Here is a 27958-nt window from a genome sequence, read left to right as displayed (position 1 = left end):
ATAAGCATTTGAAGAGAAAGAATTTGTAGGACTATGGAGAAAAGGCAAAGGAGTGGGACTAACTAGGGTAGGCAGTGGCGTAGTGGTATTATCGCTGGACTAGTAACCCAGAGACCCAGGGTATTTCTCTGGGGACATGGGTTCAAATCCCACCACAGAAGGTGGAATTTGAATTTAATTAATAAATCTGGAATTAAAAGCTAGTCTAATGATGGCCATGAAACCATTGTCGATTGTTGTAAAAACCCATCTGGTTCACTAATGTCCTTTAGGGAAGGAAATCTGCTGTCCTGACCTGGTCTGGCCTACATGTGACTCCAGACCCACAGCAATGTGGTTAACTCTTACATGCCCTCTGAAATGGCCTAGCAAGCCACTCAGTTGTACCTAACTGCTACGAAGTCAATAAAAAGGAATGAAATCGGACGGATCACCCGGCATCGACCTCGGCACCGGAAACGACAATGGCAAACCCAGCCCTGTCGACCCTGCAAAGTCCTCTTGACTAACATCTGGGGGCTTGTGCCAAAGTTGGGAGAGCTGTCCTACAGACCAGTCTAACAACAGCCTGACATAGTCTTACTCACGGAATTATAGCTTACAGTCAATGTCCCAGACACTGACATCACCATCCCCAGGTATGTCTTGTCCCACTGGCAGGACAGACCCATTAGAGGTGGTGGGACAGTGGTATACAGTAGGGAGGGAGTTGCCCTGGGAGTCCTCAACATCGACTCCTGACCCCATTAAGTCTCATGGTATCAGGTCAAACATGGGCAAGGTAACCTCCCACTGATTACTATCTGCCGCCCTCCCTCAGCTGATGACTCAGTACTCCTCCATGTTGAACACCACTTGGAGGAAGCACTGAGGGTGGCAAAGGCACAAAATGTATTCTGAGTGGGGGACTTCAATGTCCATCACCAAGAGTGGCTCGGTAGCACCACTACTGACCGAGCTGGCCGAGTCTGAAAGGACATAGCTGCTAGACTGGGTCTGCTGCAGGTGGTGGGGGAACCAACACGAGGGAAAAACATACTTGACCTTGTCCTCACCAATCTGCCTGCTGCAGATGCTTCTGTCCATGACTGTATTGGTAGGAGTGACCACCGCACAGTCCTTGTGGAGACGATGTCCCGCCTTCACATTGAGGATACCATCCATCGTGTTGTGTGGCACTATCACCGTGCTAAATGGGATAGATTTCGAACAGATCTAGCAATGCAAAACTGGGCATCCATGAGGCGCTGTGGGCCATCAGCAACAGCAGAATTGTACTCAACCACAATCTGTAACCTCATGGCCCAGCATATCCCCCACTCTACCATTACCATCAAGCCAGGAGTTCAATGAAGAGTGCAGGAGGGCATGCCAGGAGCAGCACCAGGCATACCTCAAAATGAGGTGTCAACCTGGTGAAGCTACAACACAGGACGATCTGCGTGCCAAACTGCGCAAGCAGCATGCGATAGACAGAGCTAAGCAATCCCATAACCAATGGATCAGATCTAAGCTCTGCAGTCCTGCCACATCCAGCCGTGAATGGTGGTGGACAATTAAACAACTAACTGGAGGAGGTGGCTCCACAAATATCCCCATCCTCAATGATGGGGGAGTCCAGCACATCAGTGTGAAAGATAAGGCTGAAGCATTTGCAACAATCTTCAGCCAGAAGTGTCGAGTTGATGATCCATCTCGGCCTCCTCCTGAAGTCCCAAGCATCACAGATGCCAGACTTCAGCCAATTCGATTCACTCCACGTGATATCAAGAAACGACTGAAGGCACTGGATACTGCAAAAGCTATGGGCCCTGACAATATTCCGGCAATAGTACTGAAGACCTGTGCTCCAGAACTTGCCGCGCCCCTAGCCAAGCTGTTCCAGTACAGCTACAACACTGGCATCTACCCTGCAATGTGGAAAATTGCCCAGGTATGTCCTGTACACAAAAAGCAGGACAAGTCCAACCCGGCCCATTACCGCCCCATCAGCCTACTCTCAATCATCAGTAAAGTGATGGAAGGTGTCATCAACAGTGCCATCAAGTGGCACTTGCTTTGCAATAACCTGCTTGGTGACGCTCAGTTTGGGTTTCGCCAGGGCCACTCAGCTCCTGACCTCATTACAGCCTTGGTTCAAACATGGACAAAAGAGCTGAACTCAAGAGGTGAGGTGGGAGTGACTGCCCTTGACATCAAGGAAGCATTTGACCGAGTATGGCATCAAGGAGCCCTAGCAAAACTGAGGTCAATGGGAATCAGGGGGAAAACCCTCCGCTGGCTGGAGTCATACCTAGTGCAAAGGAAGATGGTGGTTGTTGGAGGTCAATCATCTGAGCTCCAGGACATCACTGCAGGAGTTCCTCAGGGTAGTGTCCTAGGCCCAACCATCTTTAGCTCCTTCATCAATGACCTTCCTTCAATCATAAGGTCAGAAGTGGGGATGTTCGCTGATGATTGCGCAATGTTCAGCACCATTCATAACTCCTCAGATACTGAAGCAGTCCGTGTAGAAATGCAGTAAGACCTGGACAATATTCTGGCTTGGGCTGAGAAGTGGCAAGTAACATTCGCACCACACAAGTGTCAGGCAATGACCATATCCAACAAGAGAGAATCTAACCATCTCCCCTTGACATTCAACGGCATTACCATCGCTGAATCCCCCACTATCACATCCTAGGGGCTACCATTGACCAGAAACTGAACTAGAGTAGCCATATAAATACCATGGCTACAAGAGCAGGTCAGAGGCTAGGAATCCTGAGGCGAGTAACTCACCTCCTGACTCCCCAAAGTCTGTCCACCATCTACAAGGCACAAGTCAGGACTGTGATGGAATACTCTCCACTTGCCTGAATGGGTGCAGCTCCAACAACACTCAAGAAGCTCTGCACCATCCAGGACAAAGCAACCCGCTTGATTGGCACACCATCTACCAGCATTCACTCCCTCCACCACCGATGCACAGTGGCAGCAGTGAGTACCATCTACAAGATGCACTGCAGCAATGCACCAAGGCTCCTTAGACAGCACCTTCCAAACCAGCGACCTCTGCCAACAAGAAGGACAAGGGCAGCAAGTACATGGGAATACCACCACCTGCAAGTTCCCCTCCAAGTCACACACAATTCTGACTTGGAACTATATCGCCGTTCCTTCACTGTCACTGGGTCAAAATCCTGGAACTCCCTTACTAACAGCACTGTGGGTATACCTACCCCAAATGGACTGCAGCAGTTCAAGAAGGCAGCTCAGCACCGCCTTCTCAAGGACAATTAGGGATGGGCAATAAATGCTGGCCTGGCCAGTGATGCCCACATCCCATGAATGAATTTAAAAAAATGAGTAGCTGTTAGAGAGCAGGCACAGACATAATGGGCCCAATGTCCTCCTTCTGTGCAGTAGCCATTCTATGATTGCATCTCTAATTCTGTCTATTCTACAGCTGCATGGTTACAGGTAGAAGATTAAGGGTGAATTCTCAAGCAATACATAGTGTTGAAAATATTAAGCTTTATTTGCTATATATGATGTAACAATCATATGGCCATTCCAGTTATCAAACAGTTCCTGAAGACATGCGAAAAACAGCTAATGATTGCAAACAAAAATTCTGAATGTTGTTACATTTCATACCTTGAGCTTCTGCAGCAGTTTTATCTTCTAGGAATTAAAATTGTAAATTAACGTTTATTTAGTGCAATAACCTAAAATTAATTTTCAGTAATTTTCCAACGTAAATGAGATACAGTTAAAGTGTGAAATATAATGGCCTGGATTTTGTAGTAATAATGACAGTGAAACTGTCAGCATTTGCCATCATTACTCCTCTGAAACGAACAACAATTTCTGGAGATTGCACATCGGCAGCAAAAATGCAGAAAATCCAGAAGCAACTGTCAGGTATTCTATGCTTCCCCAGAGGGTGCACTGTTGAAGTCCCCAGAGTGCAATCCACTGAGCTGATGAGAGCTTACACTATTAGTCTCACTGTAAAAGCTATTGAAAAAGTTGCAACTGTTGAATGAGGTGAAACTGGGTTTTTAAACAGCATACTAAGTTCATAATTACCCCTGAACAACTCCCTCACTCTGAAGAACTAATTTTATATTTGTGGAATGTCAAATTTCTCCATTATGATAAAAAGAATCCACATACTTTTCAAATATTTTTTGAAGGTTTATGATATTTCTGCTTCTACCTTAACCCTATGTGTATGTTCTAATTATTTCAGTCTCTGCAAAATGATAATAAAAAGAGAAGGATAATTAGTGCTGTTAACTTCCGGGTTTGCTAGCTGTGAGAATTCTTCAATGTGATTGGCTGCTTACTCTGCTCGATGACGTCACTGCTGATGGACGCCTGGCAGCCCCTGGACTTGGCGCCAGATTCAAACAAACATTAGGAAAGAAGAAATCCATGCAACAGAGATTGCTGGATCTTTGTGGGCAGCTTTCATCGAGGTCAACAGCAAGTGCCATTACTTCACCACTGATCACAAAATTTGGGCCAGTCATTCCATGATATTTACATCTGAAATGCTGTAACATTTCATATTTCTACAATTAATTTTAAATAATCCTTTACTTCATTAAACTACGTCATAAATAAGCACTTTTTAATGTTTATTCAAACAAAATTGGAAAAAGAGTTTGTATGCCTCAAGCCTTTATCTTCATAATTTTGGAACCTGTGATTACACAGGACATTTCTTCCAATATCCCATTGTACTACAATATGACCCAGCAGCATAACTGGTTCCCTACATTCTTTAACAATTCATTGGAAGCCTTTGTCACAGTGAGAGCTGTTCCATTTATAGGTGCAAAAAGTTGAAAGCTGCAACTCATTCTGTCAAGCATGTCGATCCTCAAATAATGAATGGCTAGTCACAGAATCACAGAATAATACAGTGCAGAAGAGGCCCTTCGTCCCATCGAGTCTGCACCGATGCATCAAAACACCTGACCTGTCTACCTAATCCCATTTGCCAGCACTTGGCCCATAGCCTTGAATGTTATGATGTGCCAAGTGCTCATCCAGGTACTTTTTAAAGGATGTGAGGCAACCTGCATCTACCACCCTCCCAGGCAGGGTATTCCAGACCGTCACCACCCTCTAGGTAAAAAAGTTCTTCCTCAAGTCCCCCTTAAACCTCCCGCCCCTCACCTTAAACTTGTGACCCCTCGTAACTGACCCTTCAACTAAAGGGAACAGCTGCTCCCTATCCACCCTGTCCATGCCCCTCATAATCTTGTACACCTCGATCAGGTCACCCCTCAGTCTTCTCTGCTCCAGCGAAAACAACCCAAGCCTATCCAACCTCTCTTCATAGCTTAAATGTTCCATCCCAGGCAACATCCTGGTGAATCGCCTCTGCACCCCCTCCAATGCAATCACATCCTTCCTATAATGTGGCGACCAGAATTGCACACAGTACTCCAGCTGTGGCCTTACCAAAGTTCTGTACAACTCCAACATGACCTCCCTGCTTTTGTAATCTATGCCTCGATTGATAAAGGCAAGTGTCCCATATGCTTTTTTCACCACCCTATTAACCTGCCCTTCTGCCTTCAGAGATCTATGGACAAACATGCCAAGGTCCCTTTGTTCCTCGGAACTTCCCAGTGTCAGGTCATTCATTGAATACTTCCGTGTCACATTACTCCTTCCAAAGTGCATCACCTCACACTTTTCGGTGTTAAATTCCATCTGCCAATTTTCTGCCCATTTGACCATCCTGTCTATATCTTCCCGTAACCTAAGACACTCCACCTCACTGTTAACCACTCGGCAAATCTTTGTGTCGTCCGCGAACTTACTGATCCTACTCCCCACATAGTCATCTATGTCGTTTACACAAATGACAAACAATAAGCGACCCAGCACAGATCCCTGTGGTACGCCACTGGACTCTGGCTTCCAGCTTCCAGTCACTAAAACAGCTGTCTGTCATCACTCTCTGTCTCCTACAGCTAAGCCAATTTTGAATCCACTTTATCAAGTTACCTTGTATCCCATGTGCATTTGCTTTCTTGATAAGTCTCCCATGTGGGACCTTGTCAAAGGCTTTGCTGAAATCCAAGTAAACTACATCAACTGCACTACCCTCATCTACCCACCTGATCACATGCTCAAAAAATTCAATCAAATTTGTTAGGCATGACCTCCCTCTGACAAAGCCATGCTGACTATTCCTAATCAAGTTTTACCTCTCCAAGTGGAGATAGATTCTCTCCTTCAGAATTTTCTCCAATAGTTTCCCTACCACTGACGTGAGAATCACTGGTCTGTAGTTCCCTGGCTTATCTCTGCAACCTTTCTTAAATAGTGGGACCACATTAGCTGTTCTCCAGTCCTCTGGCACCTCCCCTCTGGCCAGTGAGGAATTAAAAATTCGGGTCAGAGCCCCTGCAATCTCCACCCTTGCCTCCCACAGCATCCTGGGACACAAATCATCCAGACCTGGAGATTTGCCCACTTTTAAGCCTTCCAAAATCTCCAATACCTTGTCACTCCCTATGACAAAAGTCTGAAGCAATAGTTGTCATTCCATTTGACTTTGATTTTTTGACACATAACATCTATTACGATTTGTGTACATAAAAATTTTTGGAACATTAGAATGTAACTTTCAACTTCTTTCAATTATGAATGCATGGCAGGACATATTGAGACAGCAGTTAACAAAGCACATGGGATATTGGGCTTCATATATAGAGTTATTGAGTACAAAAGCAGGGAAGTTATGCTGAACCATAAAGTTATGGTTAGACCACAACTAGAGTATTGCATCCAGTTCTGGTCACCACACTTTAGGAAGGGTGTGAGGGTCCTTGAGAGGGTGCAGAGGGTTCCAGAAATGAGGGATTTTAGCTACAAAATTAGGTTGGAGAAGCTGGTGTTCTCCTCAGAGCAAAGAAGATTGAGGGGAGATTTGTTAGAGGTGTACACATTTATGAAGATTTAGATAAGATAGAAAAAGAAAAGCTGTTCCCATTAGCTGATGGTACAAGGATTACGGGACACAGATTTAAGGTTTCGGGCAAGAGATGTAGTGGGGTGTAAGGAAGAACTTTTTTTTGATGCAGTGAATGGTAATGATCTGGAACTCGCTGCCTATGAGGGCAGTGGGAGTGGAGACGATGAATGATTTCAGAGGAAATTGGATGGCATTTGAGGGAAATAAACTTGCAAGACTATGGGGTTAGACTGGGGGAGTGGGATTGACTGGATTACTCTACAGGCATGGACTTAATAGGCCTAATGGCCTCCTTCTGTGCCATTATGACTCTAGAGATGAATAGAACAAATAAAAGGTGTGACCCAAGCAGCCTTTGCAGTCATACTATAATTAATTTACTTGCTACAATGTATGATTTTAAATCTTTTATCACCTTGGTAAGTTGCAGAAGAGCAGACTGCATTTCTATAGCAATAGCACCTCTCATGCCTCAGAGTACTTTACAGGTTGCTGGACAAAAGTGTTGCTAAGATTACAATATATGAGAAAACATATGGTTTTCCCACATATGCGCTCACAGCATTACTTTGTGAATGTTAAATCTTGCAACTTTAAGGGATGGTGTGAGATCCAATGGGGTGCTTTGTGTGTGCTTTATGTGATGAGTTTCAGATTCCACAGGCGTCAGTTTAGAAATGTCAGCAGTGCACGCCCCACTTCCCCCACTGAAAGCTGCCCAATATTGGAAGATTTTTATAGCAACCATTTACCCCAGAAAGTTCGCTCACATTTCAAATAATAGAGGCACAGAGAATGTCAAAGAGCCTATGCAGCCTGTTTTAGTCAGCTGTAGCTTCTTCAATTTAATATTCTGAGAGTAATGGTCTTTGCCACATTTTTCCCAGTTAAGTGCATGTTTATTATTTGCCTGTCTCGAGATTTAGGATGCCAGCAGTAATGACAAAACAAGGAAATAATTCTGTAGCAGATAACAGACATTATTTCCACAGAACAACCTTAACATAAAATAATTGCTATCGATGTTGTTTCTGGAAATAGTAATACGCTATAGCTAACATTATACCTGGAGGAAGGAGGAAAGAAGGGAAAAGAATAGGATAGATATATAATTTTCATCATTATTAAACATCAAAACACACAATTGACAAACAAACATTTTTTTGATAAAGGCTGTGCTCAGAATGGGTCATAAACTTTACCTTCTGCATCTTCTACTTCCTCTTCATCAGCTGAAATAAACATTCAAGTAAAATGGGTTGATTAAAAATAAATTGGTATACTATGTATATGATAAAATATTTTAAAATAACAGTACGATATCTCTTCCACTCTGCAGTAGAAGTGTTAGTCAACAGATGAGGGATGGGGGGTGGCGGGGAAGGTGCTGAACAGTGGCATAGTTGTAATGTTATCAGACTAATGCTCCAGAGACACAGGTTCAAATCCCACCATGGCAGCTGGGGTAATTTAAATTCAATTAACTAATAAATCTGGAATAAAATGCTAGTCTCAATAATAATGATCATGAAAATACCAGATTGTCATAAAAACTAATATCCTTCATGGGATAAAATCCATCCTTACTCAGTCTGGCCTACATGTGACTTCAGACCCACAGCAATGTGGTTGACTCTTAACTGCCCTCTGAAATGACTTAACAAGCCACTCAGTTGTAACAAACCACTACAGAAAAGTCAGATAAGAATAAAACCAGATGGACAATCGGACATCAACCTGGGCACTGGAAACAACAAAGGCTCACCCTGTCCAGTCGACCCTGCAAAGTCCTCCTCACTGACATCTGAGGCTTGTGCCAAAATTGGGAGAGCTGTCCCATAGACTGGTCAAGCAACAGCCTGACAGTCATACTCACCCAATCATACCTTACAGCCAATGTCCTAGACTAGTCCATCATCATCCTTGGGCATGTATTGTCTCATCATCAGGACAGACCCACCAGAGGCGGTGGCATTACAGTGGTATAGAGTTGGGAAGGAGTGTCCCTGGGAGTTGTCAACATTGACTCTGGATCCCATGAAGTCTCATCGCATCAGGTCAAATATGGGTAAGGAAACTTCCTGATCACCATCTACCACCCTCCCTCAGCTGATGAATCAGTACACCTCATGTTGAACACCACTTGGAAGAAGCACTGAGGGTAGCAATGTACTCTGGATGGGGAACCACTACTGAAAGAGCTGGCTAAGTCCTGAAGGACATATCTGCCAGACTGGGCCTGTGCCACGTGGTAAGACAACTAACAGGAGGGATAAACTTACTTGAGCTTGTTTTCACCAATATACTTGTCGCAGATCCATCTGTCCAGGACAGTATTGGTAGGAGTGACCACTACAGTCCTTCTGCAGACCAAGTCCCATCTTCACACTGACGATATCCTCCATCATGTTGTGAAGCATGACAATTGTGCTCAATGGGATAGATTCTGGCAGCTCAAAACCGGGCATCCATGAGGCACTGTGAACCATCAGCAGCAGAATTGCATTCAACCACAATCTGTAACCTCATGGTCTGGCATATCCTTCGCTCTACTACCATTAAGGTAGGAAAGCATGCCAGGAGCAGGACCAAGCATATCTAAAAATGAGATTCCAACCTGGTGAAGCAATAACAGAGGACTACATGCATGCTAAAACAGTGGAAGCAGCATACTATAGACAGAGCTACCCGATCCCACAAACAATGGATCAGATCAAAGCTCTGCAGTCCTGCTACACTCAGTCATGAATGGTGGTAGAAAATTAAACAGCCAACCAGAGGAGGAGGCTCCACAAACATCTCCATCCTCAATGTTGGCATAGCCCAGCACGTCAGTGCAAAACACAAGGCTAAAGCATTTGCAACCATCTTCAGCCAGAAGTGCCAAGTGGATGATCTATCTTGGCCTCCTCCTCAGGTCTCCGTCACCACAGATGCCAGTCTTCAGCCAATTCGATTTACACCATGTGATATCAAAAACAGCTGAAGGCACTGGATACAGCAAAGGCTATGGGCACTGACAACATCTCAGCTGTAATACTGAAGACTTGTGCTCCAGAACCAGCCGCCCCTTAGCCAAGCTGGTCCAGTACAGCTTCAAAACCCATCATCTACCTAACAATGTGGAAAATTGGCCAGGTATGTCCTGTCCACAAAAAGCAGAACAAATCCAATCTGGCCAATTTCCACCCATCGGTCTGCACTCAATCATCAGCAAAGTGACAGAAGGTGTCATCAACAGTGCTATTAAGCAGCACTTAACCTACTCACTGATGCTCAGTTTGGATCCCGGCAGGGCCACTCATGCTCCAAACTTCATTACAGCCTTGGTCCAAACATGGACAAATGAGCTGTATTCCAGCAGTGAGGTGAGATTCATAGAGTCATAGAGTTATACAGCACAGAAACAGGCCCTTCGGCCCATCATGTCTGCGCTGGCCATCAAGCACCTATCTATTCTAATTCAATTTTCTAGCACTTGGCCCGTAGCCTTGTGTGCTATGGCGTTTCAAGTGCTCATCAAAATATTTCTTAAATGCTGTGAGGGTTCCTGCCTCTACCACCTCTTCAGGCAGTGTGTTCCAGATTCCAAGATTCCAACCACTCTCTGGGTGAAAGTTTTTTCCTCAAATCCCCACTAAACCTCTTGCCCCTTACCTTAAATCCATGCCCCCTGGTTATTGACACCTCTGCTAAGGGAAAAAGTTTCTTCCTATCTATCCTATCAATACCCCTCATAATTTTGTATACCTCAATCAAGTCCCCCTCAGCCTTCTCTGCACTAAGGAAAACAACCCTAGCCTATCCAGTCTCTCTTCATAGCTGAAATGCTCCAGCTCAGGCAACATCCTGGTGAATCTCCGCTGCACCCTCTCCAGTGCAATCACATCCTTCCTATATTGTGGTGACCATAACTGTACACAGTACTCCAGCTGTGGAACTAGCATTTTATACAGCTCCATCATAACCTCCCTGCTCTCGGCTAATAAAGGCAAGTATCCCATATGCCTTCCTAACCACCTTATCTTCCTGTGCTGCTGCCTTCAGTGATCTATGGACAAGCATACCAAGGTCACCCTGACCCTCTGTACTTCCTGGCGTCCTACCATCCATTGTATATTCCCTTGCCTTGTTAGTCCTCCCAAAATGCAGCACCTCACATTTCTCAGGATTAAATTCCATTTGCCACTGCTCCACCCATCATACCAGCTCATCTGTATCGTTCTGTAATCTAAGGTTTTCCTCCTCACCATTTATGACACCACCAATTTTCGTGTCATCTGCGAACTTACTGATCATACCTCCTATATTCATGTCTAAATCATTAATGTACACGACAAACAGCAAGTGTCCCAGCATCAATCCCTGCGTTATACCAAGGGCAGAGTGACTGCCCTTGAATCAAGGCAGCATTTGAGTGAGTATGGCATCAAGGAGCCCTCGTAAAATTGAAGTCAGTGGGAATCAGGATGAAAACTGTCCACTAGTTAGAGTCATATCTAGCACAAAGGAAGATGGTTGTTGGAGGTCAATCATCTGCACAGTGGTGCAGTGGTTAGCACTGCAGCCTCACAGCTCCAGCGACCTGGGTTCAATTCTGGGTACTGCCTGTGTGGAGTTTGCAAGTTCTCCCTGTGTCTGCGTGGGTTTTCTCCGGGTGCTCCGGTTTCCTCCCACAAGCCAAAAGACTTGCAGGTTGGTAGGTAAATTGGCCATTATAAATTGCCCCTAGTATAGGTAGGTGGTAGGGAAAACATAGGGACAGGTGGGGATGTGGTAGGAATATGGGATTAGTGTAGGATTAGTATATATGGGTGGTTGATGGTCGGCACAGACACGGTGGGCCGAAGGGCCTGTTTCAGTGCTGTATATCTAAAACTAAAACTAATCTTAGACCAAGGACATCGCTGTAGGAGTTCCTCAGGGTAGCATCCTAGGCCCAACCATCTTCAGCTGCTTCATCAGTGACCTTTTGCTCCATCATAAGGTCAGAAGTGGGAATGTTCACTGATGATTGCACAGTGTTCAATACCATTCATAACTCCTCAGTTACTGCAGCTGTCTGTGCCTTCATGCAGCAAGACATGAACATATTCAGGCTGAAAGTGGGAAGTAATATCTGTGCCACACAAGTGCCAGGCAATGACCATCTCCAATAGGAGAGAATCTAACCATCACTCTTGACATTCAATGACATTATCATCACTGAAACCCCCACCATCAACTTTCTGGGGTTTACCATTGACCAGAAACTTAACTGGACCAGCCATTTAAATACTGTGGCTACAAGAGCATGACAGGCTAGGAATTCTGTGGTGAGTAACTCACCTCCTGACTCCCCAAAGTCTATCCACCATCTACAAGGCTCAAGTCAGGAGTGTGATGGAATACTCCCCACTTCCTTGAATGAGTGCAGCTCCAACAACACACAAAAACCTCGACACCATCCAGGATAAAGCAGCCCATTTGATCAGCACCCCATCCACCACCTTAAGCATTCACTTCCTCCACCGCTGGCACACAGTGGCAGCACTGTGTATCATCTACAAGATACACTGCAGCAACTTGCCAAGGGTCCTTTGACAACACCTTCCAATCCCATGACTTGTACCACATAGAAGCACAAAGGCAGTAGTTACATGGGAATACCACCACCTGCAAGATCCCCTCCAAGTCACACACCATCCTGGCTTGGAACTATATCGCCATTCCTTCACTGTCGCTGGGTCAAAATCCTGGAATTCCTTCCCTAACAGCACTGTTGGTGTACCTACACTACATGGACAGCAGCAGTTCAAGAAGGTGACTCACCACCACCTTCTCAATGGCAATTGGGGGTGGGCAATAAACGCTGGCCTTGCCAGCGATGCACACGTCCCACAAATGAATAAAAAATCTGCAACATTTGCAACCTAATAAAAGTGAGATGATAAGCTACACACACCTTAACTCACATGAATGGGTTATTTTGTTTTTAAGCAAAAAGACAACATTACCAGAGGGAAGGGTACTACTTTCAACGTGATGTACTCCTTCCACTTTAGGCCTCCCATTTTAATTTTTTAAAATGCTCTTTTGATTGCTAGGCAAAACCACAGTTCTAATTGCATCCCCGTGACCTTCAACCACCCCCTGAGGATCTGGGTTTCACAGTAGACGTGGCAAAAATAGCATTCAAGTGAAATTAGCAATGGTTCCATCAGCAAACCCCTCCACTGGAACAAGACAGATTGCATACTTTTCTTTCCTGGATTGCAAGACAAAGTTGTCGATCATAATGCGACACCCAGTCAAGTGTTTGTAAGTAAATGTGTCTTTAGACATCGATGTTATAACTGGACAACTATTTTATTCTCTAGCTTCACTTAACAGAGAAGATCAGATACAAATTAAAGCAACAATAAGAAGCATATATTTGAAAATGAAATGATTTACCTTGTTCCTGTTCTACCTCTTCCTCTTCTACGACATTGAGTATTAAAACAAAACAAAATGCAATGGTTAGTGCTTTACAAGCCATGGAGTAAGATTCTGTAATAAAACTTAGAATTATTGTAGGTTTTTTGGATGGTGAATTTTACTATTATGTAATTAATATTTGTTCCCCATTTCTTATTGGTAAAATACCCAACAACAAAAGGGAATTTGTCATTGTTGAACTAAAAGACTGTTGTATTGGTGTCTAAGTGACAATTCTTCACCCGTCAGTCTACACAGAGATATTAGCAGGCAAATCATTCATGAAGAGGATGAAGTGACCTCCACACCCACACAGGAATGGAGAAACCTGGCCATATGTTCCCTTCCTAATCAAAAGTTCTTAGGCCAATTGCAGCACTCCCCATATATATAAAATCTAAGAGCTTCATTTCTTAACACCGTGTGTTCACTATAGCCAGACTAAGTGATACTGGAGCTTTTATATAACTGGAGAGTGCAATTACTTGCCTCACAAAATTAATCATCACATGCACTACCATGCTAAGGCTAGCTCCTTCAGAGCAGGATCAAGTTCAGTTAGTCACTGGTTAACCAGCTCAGATAACGCAGTGGATGGGAAGTCTAAACAACATTAATATAGATGGGGACACTACTCAACTGGATATCGAAAAAAAACTATGGCCATGATTTAAATACAGAAGCATGGCTTCACACACTATCAGGAAAGTTGAGGGTGAACCCGCCTCTGCGGGCCCTGGAAACCATGACACAATTCTGCACAGCACAGCTCAGTTGTCTGATGTCATGGCCCCTTGCAAGAAAGGATGTCCTGTCTCCACGAGCTGGCAGCCAATCAGAGGGTTGTCAGCTCTCTCAGTCGCATTAGCACCACTGGGAGTGGTGGTCACTGCTGTGACTGTACCTGGCCCTGGACACAACCAGCAATCGAGGCTTGGAGTGCAGGTTCACCAAGGCCAGTCAGGCAGGTCCCGGGGTGGGGGGGCAGGGGGGCATTCATGGGGCACAAGATGCAGTCAGGTTGTCAGGGTATACCACTTAATTAGCCACTTAAGGGCCTCAATTGACCTCTGGGCAGGAACGGCACCCAACACCTACCCCACTGCTAGTAAAATACTAGCAGAGGTGGGTAGACGATGGGCATGGCAGTCACCACCATCCTACCCGATTTTACACCCCCACCCTCCCGCCTGTCAGCTCGCTCCCAGGTGCTGGGTACATAAAATTCCAGCCTATGAGCATTAACAAATTTGTTGTTTGGCATGCAAATGCAATGAGTTAAAAATCTCTTTACCATTTTCTTCATGTTCCTCTTCTGCGGGGGGTGGGGGGTAGTTTATAAATTAAAAATTTGTATCAGTCAATATTGTAAAGTAACAAGGTTAAAACAGGATTATAAACAAAAAATACATGTACATTCACACAACACTAGAAGTAAAACATTATGCAGTAAAGAAAACAAGCTTAAGCCATTAACATAAAAATGATCCTGCAGCACATTTTTTACATTAATCCTTTCACCAAGACATTTAAAAATGCAATCTTTCTCCATGAGTTTTCAGTACCTGCATTATTCAGTTTAGGCAAAATGTAAATGGTGCAAACCAAAATAAAGTATTATTCTCTCTCACCCCCTATAAAATAAACTATTATTGGAGATCTGGCTAGTCTATAAAATCAATAGATACCTTAGAAATCTTTAAGCAAGTGATTTAGCATATAATAGTGAGAGCCAATCTCAACTATATAATCTATAGGGTGAAATATCTGCCCCAGAAGTTTTAGTGCTGGAACTATAGTTTAGATTGAAACTGCTCCAGGTCACCCGGCTCTCTTCCCTGACACCAGCTCCAATTAAAGTAACACTTTATTTTCACCAATTGCTAAATTAATATTAATGGGCTTTTGGTATTATTAGAAGGAACAACACCATAATGGTTAATAAAAAGACTAAGCAGAACAAATTTACAAATTGGCTGTTCCCATTGGAACAGAGGAGATTACACGGCAATATAAAAGAAGTACTTAACACCTATGAAGTGCTGGGACAGAGTAGATAGAAACAGAGGGATAGATGTTAACTTTCATCACCAGGCAGTAAACTGATGGCAGGGGTTCAGCCATCTATTAAACTCCAAGTGTCACTACGTGCTGAGGTTCTATCTGTCCCCGGTGTTGCGAAGGATGGGCCTGGTCACATTGCCGCGGAACGCTCCATGCAGTTGGGCGGTGCCGTACCACCTATCCTTCGTGGAACAGTTTCTGCGGGAAAACACCTTTGACCACCGGTCCATCAGGCAGTGGTCTGCACGGAATGTCCTCAAGGCCCGACGGGAAAAGGAAACGGTGGATCCTGTCGGATGGTTCCCCGAGCAGACCGTCAAAGTCATTTGGCGGAATGCCTCATCACCAGAACTTTCAAACAAGCACCAAGACGTAGCTTGGCTGGTGGTGAGAAGGGCCCTCCCCGTCAGATCCTTCATGCACGCCCGAAGTCTCGCCCCCTCCGCACAGTGCCCCCGCGTTGGCTGTGGTGGGGAAGAGACGGTCGCCCACCTCCTCCTGGAATGTGCCTTTGCAAAGCAGGTGTGGAAAGAGATGCAGTGGTTTTTGTCAAGGTTCATCCCAAGCAGCTCTGTAACACAGGAGTCTGTGCTCTACGGGCTGTTCCCAGGGACGCACACTGAGACAAACATCAACTGCTGCTGGAGGACTATCAATTCGGTGAAAGACGCCCTTTTGTCTGCCCGAAACTTGCTGGTCTTCCAGCGCAAAGAGTTGTCCACCACCGAATGTTGCCGACTGGCACATTCCAAGGTCCAGGACTACGTGCTGAGGGACGCACTAAAGCTTGGGGCAGCCGCAGCAAAGGCTCAATGGGGAAAGACCACAGTGTAAGGTTCCCCCACCAAGCTGGACTGAGGGGCTGGATCCATGGGAAGCCCCTCGAACTGTATCGTTAATATTCTCAATTGCTGTAAATGTAAAACTGTAATTGACATGACAATTGTGAAACGGAAGGGTTGGGAAGAAACTCATGACAGTATTGAAGGAAACTGATCTCCCTATCAATGTTTGTATTTTTTGGTGCTGTTTGGAAACTGTTTGGCAATGTAATTTTTACAGATGTTTATGAATAAAGTATATTTTGGAAATAAAAAAAAAAAAATCTATTATAACTCCCCACTGTGCCGATTTTCATTTCCAGTAATTGAAGAAATCATAGATACCAGCTGAAATGTGAGAAATTTGGGACTGAGAGCAAAAGGAATTATTCTACTAGAGAATTATGAAGCTGTGGAATGCATTGTCAAAGTTAGTGATTGAAGCAGACTTTCAAGAATAGGTTAAAAACAAAAAAAAGGAGAGGAAGGGATATGATAACAAGGGACAAAGCTAAATACAGCCTGAGGATTGTGGCCTACAGCACTCACCTTCCGGGAGAGCAGTGGAGAGATGCGGACCTGCGGTAAGAACACCAAGCAGGGAGCCGATAAATACAGCCTGAGGATCGTGGCTTACAGCACTTACCTTTCAGGAGAGCAGCGGACTCCCGGAAAGAACACGGAGCGGCGAGCTGATATATACAGCTCGAGGATTGTGACCTACAGCACTTACCTTTTCAGGACAGCAGCAGAAAGGAGCGGACCTGTGGGAAGAACATGAAGCAGGGAGCCGATAAATACAGCCCGAGGATCGTGGTCTACAGCAATTACCTTCCCCGGGAGAGCAGCAGAGAGGAGCGTACCTGCGGGAAGAACACGGAGTGGGGAGCCAATAAATACAGCCCGAGGATCGTGGCCTAGAGCACTTACCTTCTGGGAGAGCAGCAGAAAGGAGTGGACCTGTGGAAGGAACATGGAGCAGGGAGCAGTTAAATACAGCCCGAGGATTGCAGCCTACAGAACTTACCTTCCGGGAGCGCAGCAGAAAGGAATCCAGGAGCGCCTGAGTTTGAAAACAAAGTGAACAGTGACATCACAGGAAAGCTGCAAGCTTTGGTAGGTGAGTTACTGCTGTTAGGGAATATCAGTAAATAGCTGGGTTAGTTCACTACTGTTAGAGTGACTGTAAATAGCTGGGTTATAGTGTCTCAACAACTGGCAGACTAATAAAGAGTAAAAAATTAAGTATTAATAATAAGGAACAAGTGATTAGCTGGTGAGTATTATTTTGAGTAAGGTTTATTTTAACAAGTATTGATTTTTAGTAGGATTTTTCAGTACTAGTAAGGTTTAATTAATAATTCTAAGGTTTTGTAGTATTGGTAAGGTTTGTTTTAGCGGTAGCAAAGGGTCAACTAAGAAATAAAGGAATGGCAGGGATGCTTTAACCTCGAGAGTGCACCTCCTGTGCTATGTGGGAGATCCAGAATACTTCCCATATCCTGGAGAACCATTTGTGCAGGAAGTGTTGTCAACTGCAGCAGTTTGAGCTCTGGGTTTTGGAACTTGAGCGGCAGCTGGTGACACTGCTGTGCATTCATGAGGATGAGAGCTACATGGATAGCACATTTATAGATGTGGTCACCCCATAGCTTAAGAGTTTGCAGGGAGAGAGAGAATGGGTGACCACCACACAGTCAAAAAGAATCAGGTGGGTAGTGCAGGAGACCCCTGAGTGCATCTCACTCTCCAACAGGTATTCAGTTCTGAATACTGAGAAAAGTGATTTTTCACCTGGGGAGTGCAGCCAGAGCTAAGTCCGTGGCACCATGGGTGGCTCAGCTGCACGTGAGGGTACAGGGAAGACTGGAAGAGCCATAGTGATAGGTGATTCAATAATCAGGGGAACAGACAGGCGTTTCTGTGGCCGAAGATGTGAATCCAGGATGGCGTGTTGCCTCCCTGGTGCCAGGGTCAATGATGTCACTGAACGGCTGCAGAGCATCCTGGAGGGGAAGGGTGAACAACCAGCAGTTATAGTCCACATCGGAACCAACGACATAGGTAGAAAGAAGTATGTGGTCCTGCAGTCAGAATTTAGGGACCTGAGTAAGAAATTAGCAAGCAGGACCTCAAAAGTAGTAATCTCCAGATTACTCCTAGTGCCACACGTAAGTGAGTTTAGAAATAGAAGGATAAGACGGATGAATGCGTGGCTGGAAAGATGGTACAGGAGGGAGCGCTTTAGATTCCTGGGACATTGGGACCGGCTCTGGGGAGGTGGGACCTGTACAGGCCAGATGGGTTGCACCCAAACACAGCCGTGATCTGATTGAAATGTACAAAGTTTCAAGGGGCCTGGATAGAGTGGAGGTGAAGGATCTATTCACCTTAGCAGAGAGGTCAGTGACAAGGGGGCATAGATTTAAAGTGATTGGTAGAAAAATTAGAGAGAAGATGAGGAAAAACGTTTTCACCCAGAGGGTGGTAGGGGTCTGGAACTCACTGCCTGAAAGGATAGTTGAGGCAGAAACCTTGAACTCATTCAAAAGGAGTCTGGATATGCACCTCAAGTGCCTTAATCTGCAGGGCTACGAACCAAATGCTAGAAGGTGGGATTAGAATAGGTGGACTTTTTTTCAGCTGCACAGACACGATGGGCCAAGTGGCCTCTTTCTTTGCCTTAAACTTTCTCTGATTCGAAGTCGGATTATGATTACTGCTCGTTTGGAGGATAAACACCAACACAGGCTCATTGAGCAGAACATCCTGTTGCTGTGTTCTAATTTCTATGTAATTTAAATTCAACAGAATCTTTAACAGTAATAATGTATCCTGTGCTATAATTTATAAAAATCTAATAATGGAATCATTTATAATAAAAGTTGAGAGCTCTAAAATTAACAGGTGGGAAACTAAGGCGATAGTTCTACAAAGGGATGATGGAAATAGCTCCAATAACATTTTGTCTTTGAAAGAATTTGAAGACTTTAGGAACTATTTACAAGGTCGTTGTAAAGACAAATTGAATATGGATGACAAGAGGAATGGGGGCTGGTATTGAAAGATCTGGAGCCATGTTCCAGCCAGTTTTGGCCAGGTTCTCTTAGTTAGCTACACAAGTACAATGAAATAACACTTCAGGAGGGGCTTATGATAAGGGGGTATTGGAAAAGATGAGAGTGCAGGCCTGATTTTAACTATATGTAGGTGAATAGGTTTGAGTCAATTAAAATTATGCCTTTTTTGTGTAATTTAAAAGGCTGACAATTCATGGCCCTGCAGTGTACGACCACTAAGTCTGACATGAATGAGTGGAAGCTTCAGAAATTAGGTTGGGACAGGATAGGCTGTTCATCCAAACCAGGTCACCAAATCAGTGGCATAACTTGGGGTACAACAGTGAACAAAAGCGCACCAGCTACTGCAGGGCGCAAGCAGGCCAGCCTGGAGATTCAGGCCTGAGACATGTCTTGGATTCAAAGAATTTTTCTTATATAGATTCCTTTTTGGTTCATTATGAAAGGTCACCCAGATCTGAAACGTTAACTCTGTTTTTCTCACCACTGATGCTGTCTGACCTGCTGAGTATTTCCAGCATTTTCTGTTTGTGATGGACAAAACAAATCTGGTTAGCTATATAATTTATTCAATAGAAGCAACCTTGAAGATTACCTCTATGAAATAATCTGTTCAAGTGTATGACTAACCTCCTTGACCTTTTTTGAGCAATTGACATTCAAGTGCACATTGGAAACCCTCATTACATAATGATTTTGACTTTCAGAAAGTGGTTGGTGTCAGACCGGGAAAAGGTACTGACATAAGTACTCCAAGAATTAATTCTGGGATCCCTACAGATGTATATACGTTACCTGGATTCTGAAACACAAGGTAAATAGGTCAAACTTGTCAATGATAAATTAGCAGGGCAGTAAAATATGATGAAACAGTCAAGGAGTTATTAAATGACCTAGACAATATTTCCAAGTGGTCTTTAATACAGAGAATTGGCAGGTGTTACGCTTTGGAAGAAATAATTGGAGAAATACTTAATTCCTGAGGCCAGTTTAGTTAATGGGAGGCCTAATGTGATGTAGGAATGATAGAAGGCTCAATACAGACCATATCTACTCACTGGAGAGCAGTAATCAGCAAAAGCAAAAACAGTTCAGAATTATATGCCAAACCAATAGATTGGAACTCAGAGGAAGTCAAGCTGAAGTTGAGTGGTGTTGTGGTCAGGCTGCACCTGCATTCAGTTCAGACCCCTATTCTAACCTTGGAGGTGATGTAGAGAAGAAACACAAGACTAAACCCCAAGGACTGAGTTATGAGGAAAGGTTAGAAAGACTTTTGGACCCTACAGCCTTAACAGAAGGAGTCCTTAGCAAGGTATATATGATAGGAAGTGGAATAGAAAAGATTCATTCTGGGCACTATTTCAAGTTAAATCAAGAATGCACTCAAGGACACACAGGCAAAATCTGATTAAAAATTACAGGACTGATGTCAGAAATCACTTTATAATGATTAACACTGTAGTGTTTGACTGATCAGTTTTGATTGCTTAAACCTCTGCGTGGAGCTAGAGAGCAGAAGTGGAACTGTGGGAGGTTTCTGGAAGGTTCCGGGAGCCATTTTGGATCTCAGTCTCACAGAACACAGGCTGTTGCCACACACTGTCTGCTGTGAAGACATGTTCCACAATCTGTAAGATCTTTTATAGTTAATGTTATTGTGCTTTAAATAAACCAGTTAGTTATTTAACACTTTGTGATATCTGCATTGCTCAGAGTTGAATCGGATATCAAAATTAAACCCAGCATAAATATAACAAACACCTGGAGTGATCTTTTAAGTACAGAAGCAAAGGTTCTATAGTCAAATAAAAGCCAGTTAAATGCTGTGATAGAGGATCATTGGTTTAGATGGAAAGTTGAGCTGGGTGTGTAAAACGGCCTCCGTCCTTTCTAGTTATCTTCATAAAACTACTAAAAGAAAAACTAAATAACCACCAGCTATGTGAATGCTCAGAAGAAAAGTTACATACCTTCAGCTTCCTCTTCTATAATCACAGGCAAATAAAACACAAGGAAAAAAATATTTACTACAGGTCACTGGAGTATTCATCTAAAAAAAATGGAACTGTAGCATATTCGTATCCAACTTCTTACCTTCCTGTTCCCTGAAATAAAATAATAATCATTTAAAATATCTCTCAATAGCTCAGCAAGTTGTCTCACTGAATAATTGAGCTGTACAAATTAGGAAAGTCCTAGCCTGATACTTTGGTCTTTTATGAGATAGATGATTACAGCTGGGACACTAAAATTGGCCTTCGTATCTTTGGGTTAATGAGAGAAAGTTGGACCAGATTTCCTATCTCTGGGTCAGGACTTTCCATTTTGCATCAGCACCCTGTCAGGGTCAAATGCAGGTCCTGTCAGGAACAGTAACCCAACATCAATTTTTGGCTGGATTAGCCAATTAATGGCCAGCGGGCATGCTCACCTTCCAATTAAGGATAGGGGGGTGGGCTTCTGAGGCTGGGGTACCAATAGGAGGCCCTCCAAAGATGACAGATTGGCAACCCCACTGTCCAAGATGGGAGCTGCCAATGTTTGCAGAGAGAAAGAAAAAGAGAGGTCACCTCGCAATGGAGGCGTTCTCTGAAGACCATGTGATCAAATTTAATTTTAAAAAGGCCACAGCTGCCCGGCCATGATAGGTACAGGGTATATCCCTAAGCAGGATGAAACATGGCCCCCTCATGTCCCACACACCGCACATGTGTCCCCCGCCCCCCCCCCCCCCAACCCCCCAAACCATCCCACCCCTCCACCCCCTTGTTTAACTGGCCATATTTTGGGCGCTGTGTGGGGCTCGTCTGCCGACTGGAAAATTCCAGTCTGCTTTGGAGAGGAGCCTTAATAGGTCTCTTAATTACCTCAAATTGTTACCCACCCTTTGCAGGCAGGTAGCCATTCCGCTGCCGACCTGACCTTTCGGGCATGCCGACCAGCAGCATGAAGTGATAGGCCCACCTGCCTTTGTTCCTGCCCCATTGGCCTCTAAAAATGCTGCCACTGGTTGCTATCCTATTAAAATTGCGCATGTATGGATGTTAAGGGAGGGTAGGATTAGGCTTTGTTGTGTTGTCCTCCACATTAACATAGCTGGTGAAGCACAACGTCAAGGCTCACATATGAAGCATGCCCACTTGGGTGAGGAATTGGGAGCAAGGAGTCAGTGCCTTCAAGAGAGGAGCGGTTTGGAACAAATTTACAAGAAAATGTCATAAACAATACACTCAATTGAAAAAGCTTTAAGCAATGAAAAGACAAAGAAAAAGATAACAGAATAAAAATATGTATTGTACCAAATAAAAATTATACTTACTCAACTTCTTCCACAACTTCTTCTGTGTCTGACATGTCCAAAAATAAATTCTTGGGATTGAAAAATAATAATCAGAATGCATCTCAGCTGCATTGCTTCAGAAATAAAACACACAACAGTGAAGGATCCTCCTGTAAATAGAAAGATACAGATTCTACAAAATTCCAAGTGGGTATATGTATACTCCTGGTCTAATTCCCATAGGAGGAATTTCAGGACCAGTGTGTTTTTGGGCCTTCCTAAATACTTGAAATAATGTAGAATACAATTTGTTTGTCACTTATTGAAAAAAGCTACAAACATAATGGGGATGAATTCCTCAGGACACTGACAGGTGTTTTCATGGTCAGTGGGATGGCATCTCGTGTTAGAGGCAGATGCACGCCCCAGTTCAGGTACAACTCTAGTGCCGACCTGCTCCATGTGGCTGGAAACTTCAATGCCTGTCCTTCGACCTTGGCCCATGTTGTCATCTGCACTCTGTGTAAGGGTTCCAATCTGTTATTTATAAAAAATAAAATCAGTTCTTTCTTTGTGGGGGGTTGGGGGGGAGGTGGTGGTCTCTGGCCTAGACCACACCGGTGGAGCCTACATCTAACTATTCAGCCTCTTTGGATACATTGGGTTGTAAGTGAGAAAAGCTGGCAGGAATTCCTGGTATATGGAATTAGCCCTCCGCTGGCTTCACCCCTGAGACATGGGAAGAGCGTCCATGCCTTAAAATGCCTGTCAAAAGCTTCTGGAATCCCCTGAGACATGGTGCAACTCTATCGTTTCCTGGGGTGAGGGTCAGGATTTGCCATTATCCTGCCAGAAGATCAATAGAACTGAGGAGGAAGTTTGGCTCCAATATAACAGATAGTTTATATGAATGCCCACCAGGACTGCTTTCTAGTTCCGACCAGACTGATTTTAAAAAGCCCCCACAAAAATTAGATATTTTGATTGTGATTTAAACTGGATGCTACTTTGATGGTACCCACTACTATAACCTACCTGACCAGTAGTGTGGTGACAAGAATTTTGTGGGGTGGGCTTCAATTACATAGCGCATGGTGCATATTGCACCTGACGTTGGGAATTCACATGTTAGCAGCCCTTGGGCAAACTTAAAGGAATTCAATCACTTCAGTAAGTGCCTGAATATGGAGACAAAACTGTTGACAACATTTAGAAAGACAACTAATAATTTAAATTCCTATTTCAGACTTTGTAAAGGTTACTTGGATTTTAATATTGGCTGGCACAAACCAATGTGTGACACTATAAATGATGGGGCAGGAAACTAAGTCCTTATCTAAGTGATGAAATGTTACAATACTCAAACCTCACTGATGGCTACAAAGTGGAGATGATGCAGAATGAAATAGTTATGAGGTGGATGCCCCTGTTTTCCACTCTATCAGATAGAAATGCAACTTGTCTGGAGTGAGTGGGGGGAGGGGGAGGGTGGGGCGAGAACTTGAGAGCATGATTGACTATTATTGTCACTGGCAGTGCCAACCTGGCATTTAACTTTCTGCTTATCCACCTCCACATGGCCACTACCAGGTAAATGCATCTCTTTCTGTAAGTATAAGTAGAGAGAATTGGCAGATAGGTGCGACCTGCCTGTGGATGCAGCCTGCCATCCCTTCATAGCTGCTCCTTTTCTTCTTCAAAAAAGTAACTAACAGGGGAATTCCCATTGACAAACCCACTCTATCAAAATATCTTGGTGCACCCAAAATAAAAGTACTAGGACCTTGACTCAAATCATTTTGATCAAGAAAGTGGAAAAAGGGGCAAAAAAACAGGAAAAATGGTTCAGAAATAGCCTCAGATAATATCTTGAAATTGTGCTATTAAATTTGAATTTAAATTATTGAATTTAAATCCATTTTCATAAACTGCCCAGTTCTTAGTAGCCCCGGATGCCCATTTTATATGAACACATAGATGACATAGATCCCAGTGTTAACATTAGGAAGTTGCATGGATGCCGAAAGAATGTCTTCAGGGTCTAATTTTAATATGACAAACTGTAAATGGCCAGACACTTGAGGCATGAGTTATAGAACCTGACCAGGTAAGTGGAAGAGATGCTAATAAGGCAGTAATTATGATTCATATATTACCCATTTTTCTGATGAGCTGTGCCCATTTTATGCCATTTATTGATCATAAGCATTCAAAAAAATCTGTTCTATTAGTTCTGAAATTATTCTTATTGATTCACAATTCATAAACGTAAACTGATTCTTTAAAATCTTTACTTTTCGAAATCTTGTGCTGATCACAAGGAGTGATGTTAGCACTGGTGGGGAAACATTGTCCATTATGGTCACTCTATCAGCATTAAGCAATCACAGGTCAGGTGAGGCATTGTCCATTTTCTATTGTCACTGTTTTACGTATTTGTTAGTATAATTTTAAAAAGGGTCATAATATAGATATTATATCATGTTCTCTTGGATATGTGGTGGAAATTATAATTCATGATCAAGTTAAACTTGATTAGAAATTTCTTTCACTAAAATGTAATCACTTGGAGTTCCTTTTCAGTGGTCAGTAGTTATACATTCAAGCAGCTATCCAAGAATGAGTAATTCTGGAAGAATGAAGAGTAAAACAGCACAATGAAAAATTCCAAAAATATTAATTTACTGACTTTAATTATGTCACACATTTGTGGACAGCTAAACAGTTCTAAACATTGTAAAGTTTAATTCCTTTGAATTAATCAATTTAAATACTTTTGTTTTACAGTTAGAAATGTTATTACTTGTAAGGAAATAATTATTAACAGCCAATTTCAACATTGTTTCCAAAGTAAAAGTTTGAATTCTATTTAGAGAGCATTCCACCACAAAGAAATCTTCTAAATGCATAATTAAATGAGTATTGTACTTGGAGTTAAATGTTTGTCATTGCACTGGGTAGCATTAGTGCAGTGATGCCTGCTTTCAAGTGGCCCACTTACTGTCCTGCATAACTGAAATCATTGCAATTCTCTGTCCTTTTAAAGAGAAAAGTTTGATAAAGAATTTAATCATTTCAGATAAGACTGGCCAGTAATAGGGTATAGTCTCCTTCATAGCTTTAAATACACAAGCTCCATTTCAGCATTCAGGGTGACATTCCTCCATAGTGAGAAACAATTGAATGCCTTTTTCTCCTGTAATTCAAAACCTACTGTTGCAATCTCATTCTCACAAATCATGTTTCAAAATCACATATTCCTGTGATTTCATGAGTCAGTTTATTATGGGGAAAATAGGCATCCTCCTATTTTTCATTAGAAGTAGAATTTTACTCCTCCATATCTACAATACTAAAATCTACTGAATAAAATCAGAAATATAAGCACCATTGATTGATGTGTTATGAGACCAGCATCAGAGTAATATTTACACACAGTACAACAGTAAATATAGGTTACATTAATGAAAGAAAGATTTGGCATGTACAAATTAACCATCAAAGTCATCAAATTGCTTCACATCAAACAGATAAAAATTATGCAAGCCGCCTTTTGCAGTAAAAATGCTTATTAGAACATTCCACAAAATATAATCTCAAATGGTAACCAAAAAGTGAGAAGAACATTCTGCAATAAAAGTACAGTTTTGGAAAGTGAATTTTCTTACCTGGAAGAAAAGGAGCACTAAAAACACCACAGCTGACTTCTAAAGGTCTGAGAGTTTACTTCAGAATTTTGTGCTTAAAACCCAGTCCAGCCCCTATTACCAGTGTATTTGCTGATTGGTGAGACAGGGTTGAAGTGTTGCGTGCGCTATTTTAGAAAGATGTTGGTTTGTCCTGGACAGAAGCACCATTCACTAATCCATATAAAGACCATTGCTTTGTCATAGCTTGTGAGTCTGGCTATTCTTAGACGCCAGTATGGTGAACGTCACTGAAAAGAAACAAATGTATGTTGGGGGATGGAAAGGGGAGGGAGACATGAAAATGCAGGAGTCAAGTAAAAATAAAAATAAAATCTCAAATAATAACAGTTGAAGCATTAGTAAATACTCAAAACATTTTCCATTCCTGAATTTATGATAACAAATGGGAAGGATCCAACTATGTCCATCTTTAAAACTGTTGTAGTCAATTTTATTTTACAATGGGATATCTGGTTTCAAATATGTGTAACATTGTTCCTATCCAGAAAAAATATAATATTTAGAAGTACTGGCTTATCTCGCCTTCCATTGAGATGTTCAAGGATTCTTCCAACCTTAGTTGATCAAGTTACATTTCTTCATTCCATCCTGACTTGTGTTCATGTATAATATTATTAAGTACACATCTCAGTGTATTTTTTCTTGATGATTCTTTATAACAGCGCCATGGATATAATAAATTGCTTTTAATAGTTTAAGCAGCAGTGATCTGATTAATACAATTAAGGGACAAAAAAAAGGGTAAATGCTGGCTAAAAATGCTGGAAACAAATAATCAAAAACAACAATTACATAAAGTGAATTATTTAACTTATTTAGCAGCATCAGCCAAAGTTGACAATTAGATAATCCTCCCCATGCTGATCACAGTTGTGAATATTTTGATTAGTGATCTGACTGTATTCAGAATCTGTCTGTATTTAGTCACACAAATCTTGAGGAGTTTGTTTACTAAAGTTAAAAAGGCGCTATCAACACCTCTGTAAAGTTTTTCAAAAAGCTTGTATCCTCAGTTTTAAAAGATATACAATGTGAAAGAGCATTGTAAAAATGTCAATGCTTCATCAGTGCCTGATGTTATCATAAATTGAAGTGATGACAAACTCAACCAGGATGTCTCCTTCTCATATAATAAAAGCAAAATACTGCGGATGCTGGAAATCTGAAACAAAAACAAGAAATGCTGGATTCACTCAGCAGGTCTGGCAGCATCTGTGGAAAGAGAAGCAGAGTTAACGTTTCGGGTCAGTGACCCTTCTTCGGAACTGACAAATATTAGAAAAGTCACAGATTATAAACAAGTGAGGTGGGGGTTGGGCAAGAGATAACAAAGGAGAAGGTGCAGATTGGACCAGGCCACATAGCTGACCAAAAGGTCTCCTTCTCATAATGGAATCGATCTCCTTTAAAATGTCCAACGAACTGGTCCAGAAAACAGGTTGGTTCTCATGTTTCATTCCCTGTCTTCAAAACTGTGAAAACATTTCACCTTTATGTCTTTAAATCATTGAAGAAGCTCGTGTGGTGCAGAAATGCTGGCATAGACCAGTTGGGCT

General features: G+C 42.8%; 1 protein-coding gene across 2 annotated transcripts in view; it reads right to left on the bottom strand.

Moving 5' to 3' along the window:
- The window catches only part of LOC137384088 (troponin T, cardiac muscle-like), a 44175-nt gene extending 29417 nt beyond the window's left edge, over nucleotides 1-14758 (bottom strand). The window contains exons 1-4 of one of the 2 annotated variants that reach the window (XM_068057685.1): nucleotides 14739-14755; nucleotides 13421-13447; nucleotides 8188-8217; nucleotides 3640-3666 (exon numbers count right to left, since the gene is read on the bottom strand). The gene's annotated coding sequence lies outside the window, so the exon portion shown is untranslated. Of the gene's footprint in view, nucleotides 1-3639; nucleotides 3667-8187; nucleotides 8218-13420; nucleotides 13448-14738 lie in introns of both variants that reach the window. The other variant, XM_068057686.1, reaches the window with a different exon arrangement.
- Between the last annotated feature and the right edge of the window lie 13200 nt (nucleotides 14759-27958).

The sequence above is a fragment of the Heterodontus francisci genome, chromosome 25 (assembly GCF_036365525.1).
Source record: "Heterodontus francisci isolate sHetFra1 chromosome 25, sHetFra1.hap1, whole genome shotgun sequence".
Lineage (NCBI taxonomy): Eukaryota > Metazoa > Chordata > Chondrichthyes > Heterodontiformes > Heterodontidae > Heterodontus > Heterodontus francisci.
Note: the sequence above shows the minus strand (reverse complement) of the source record. Positions and strands in the feature narration are given on the sequence as shown.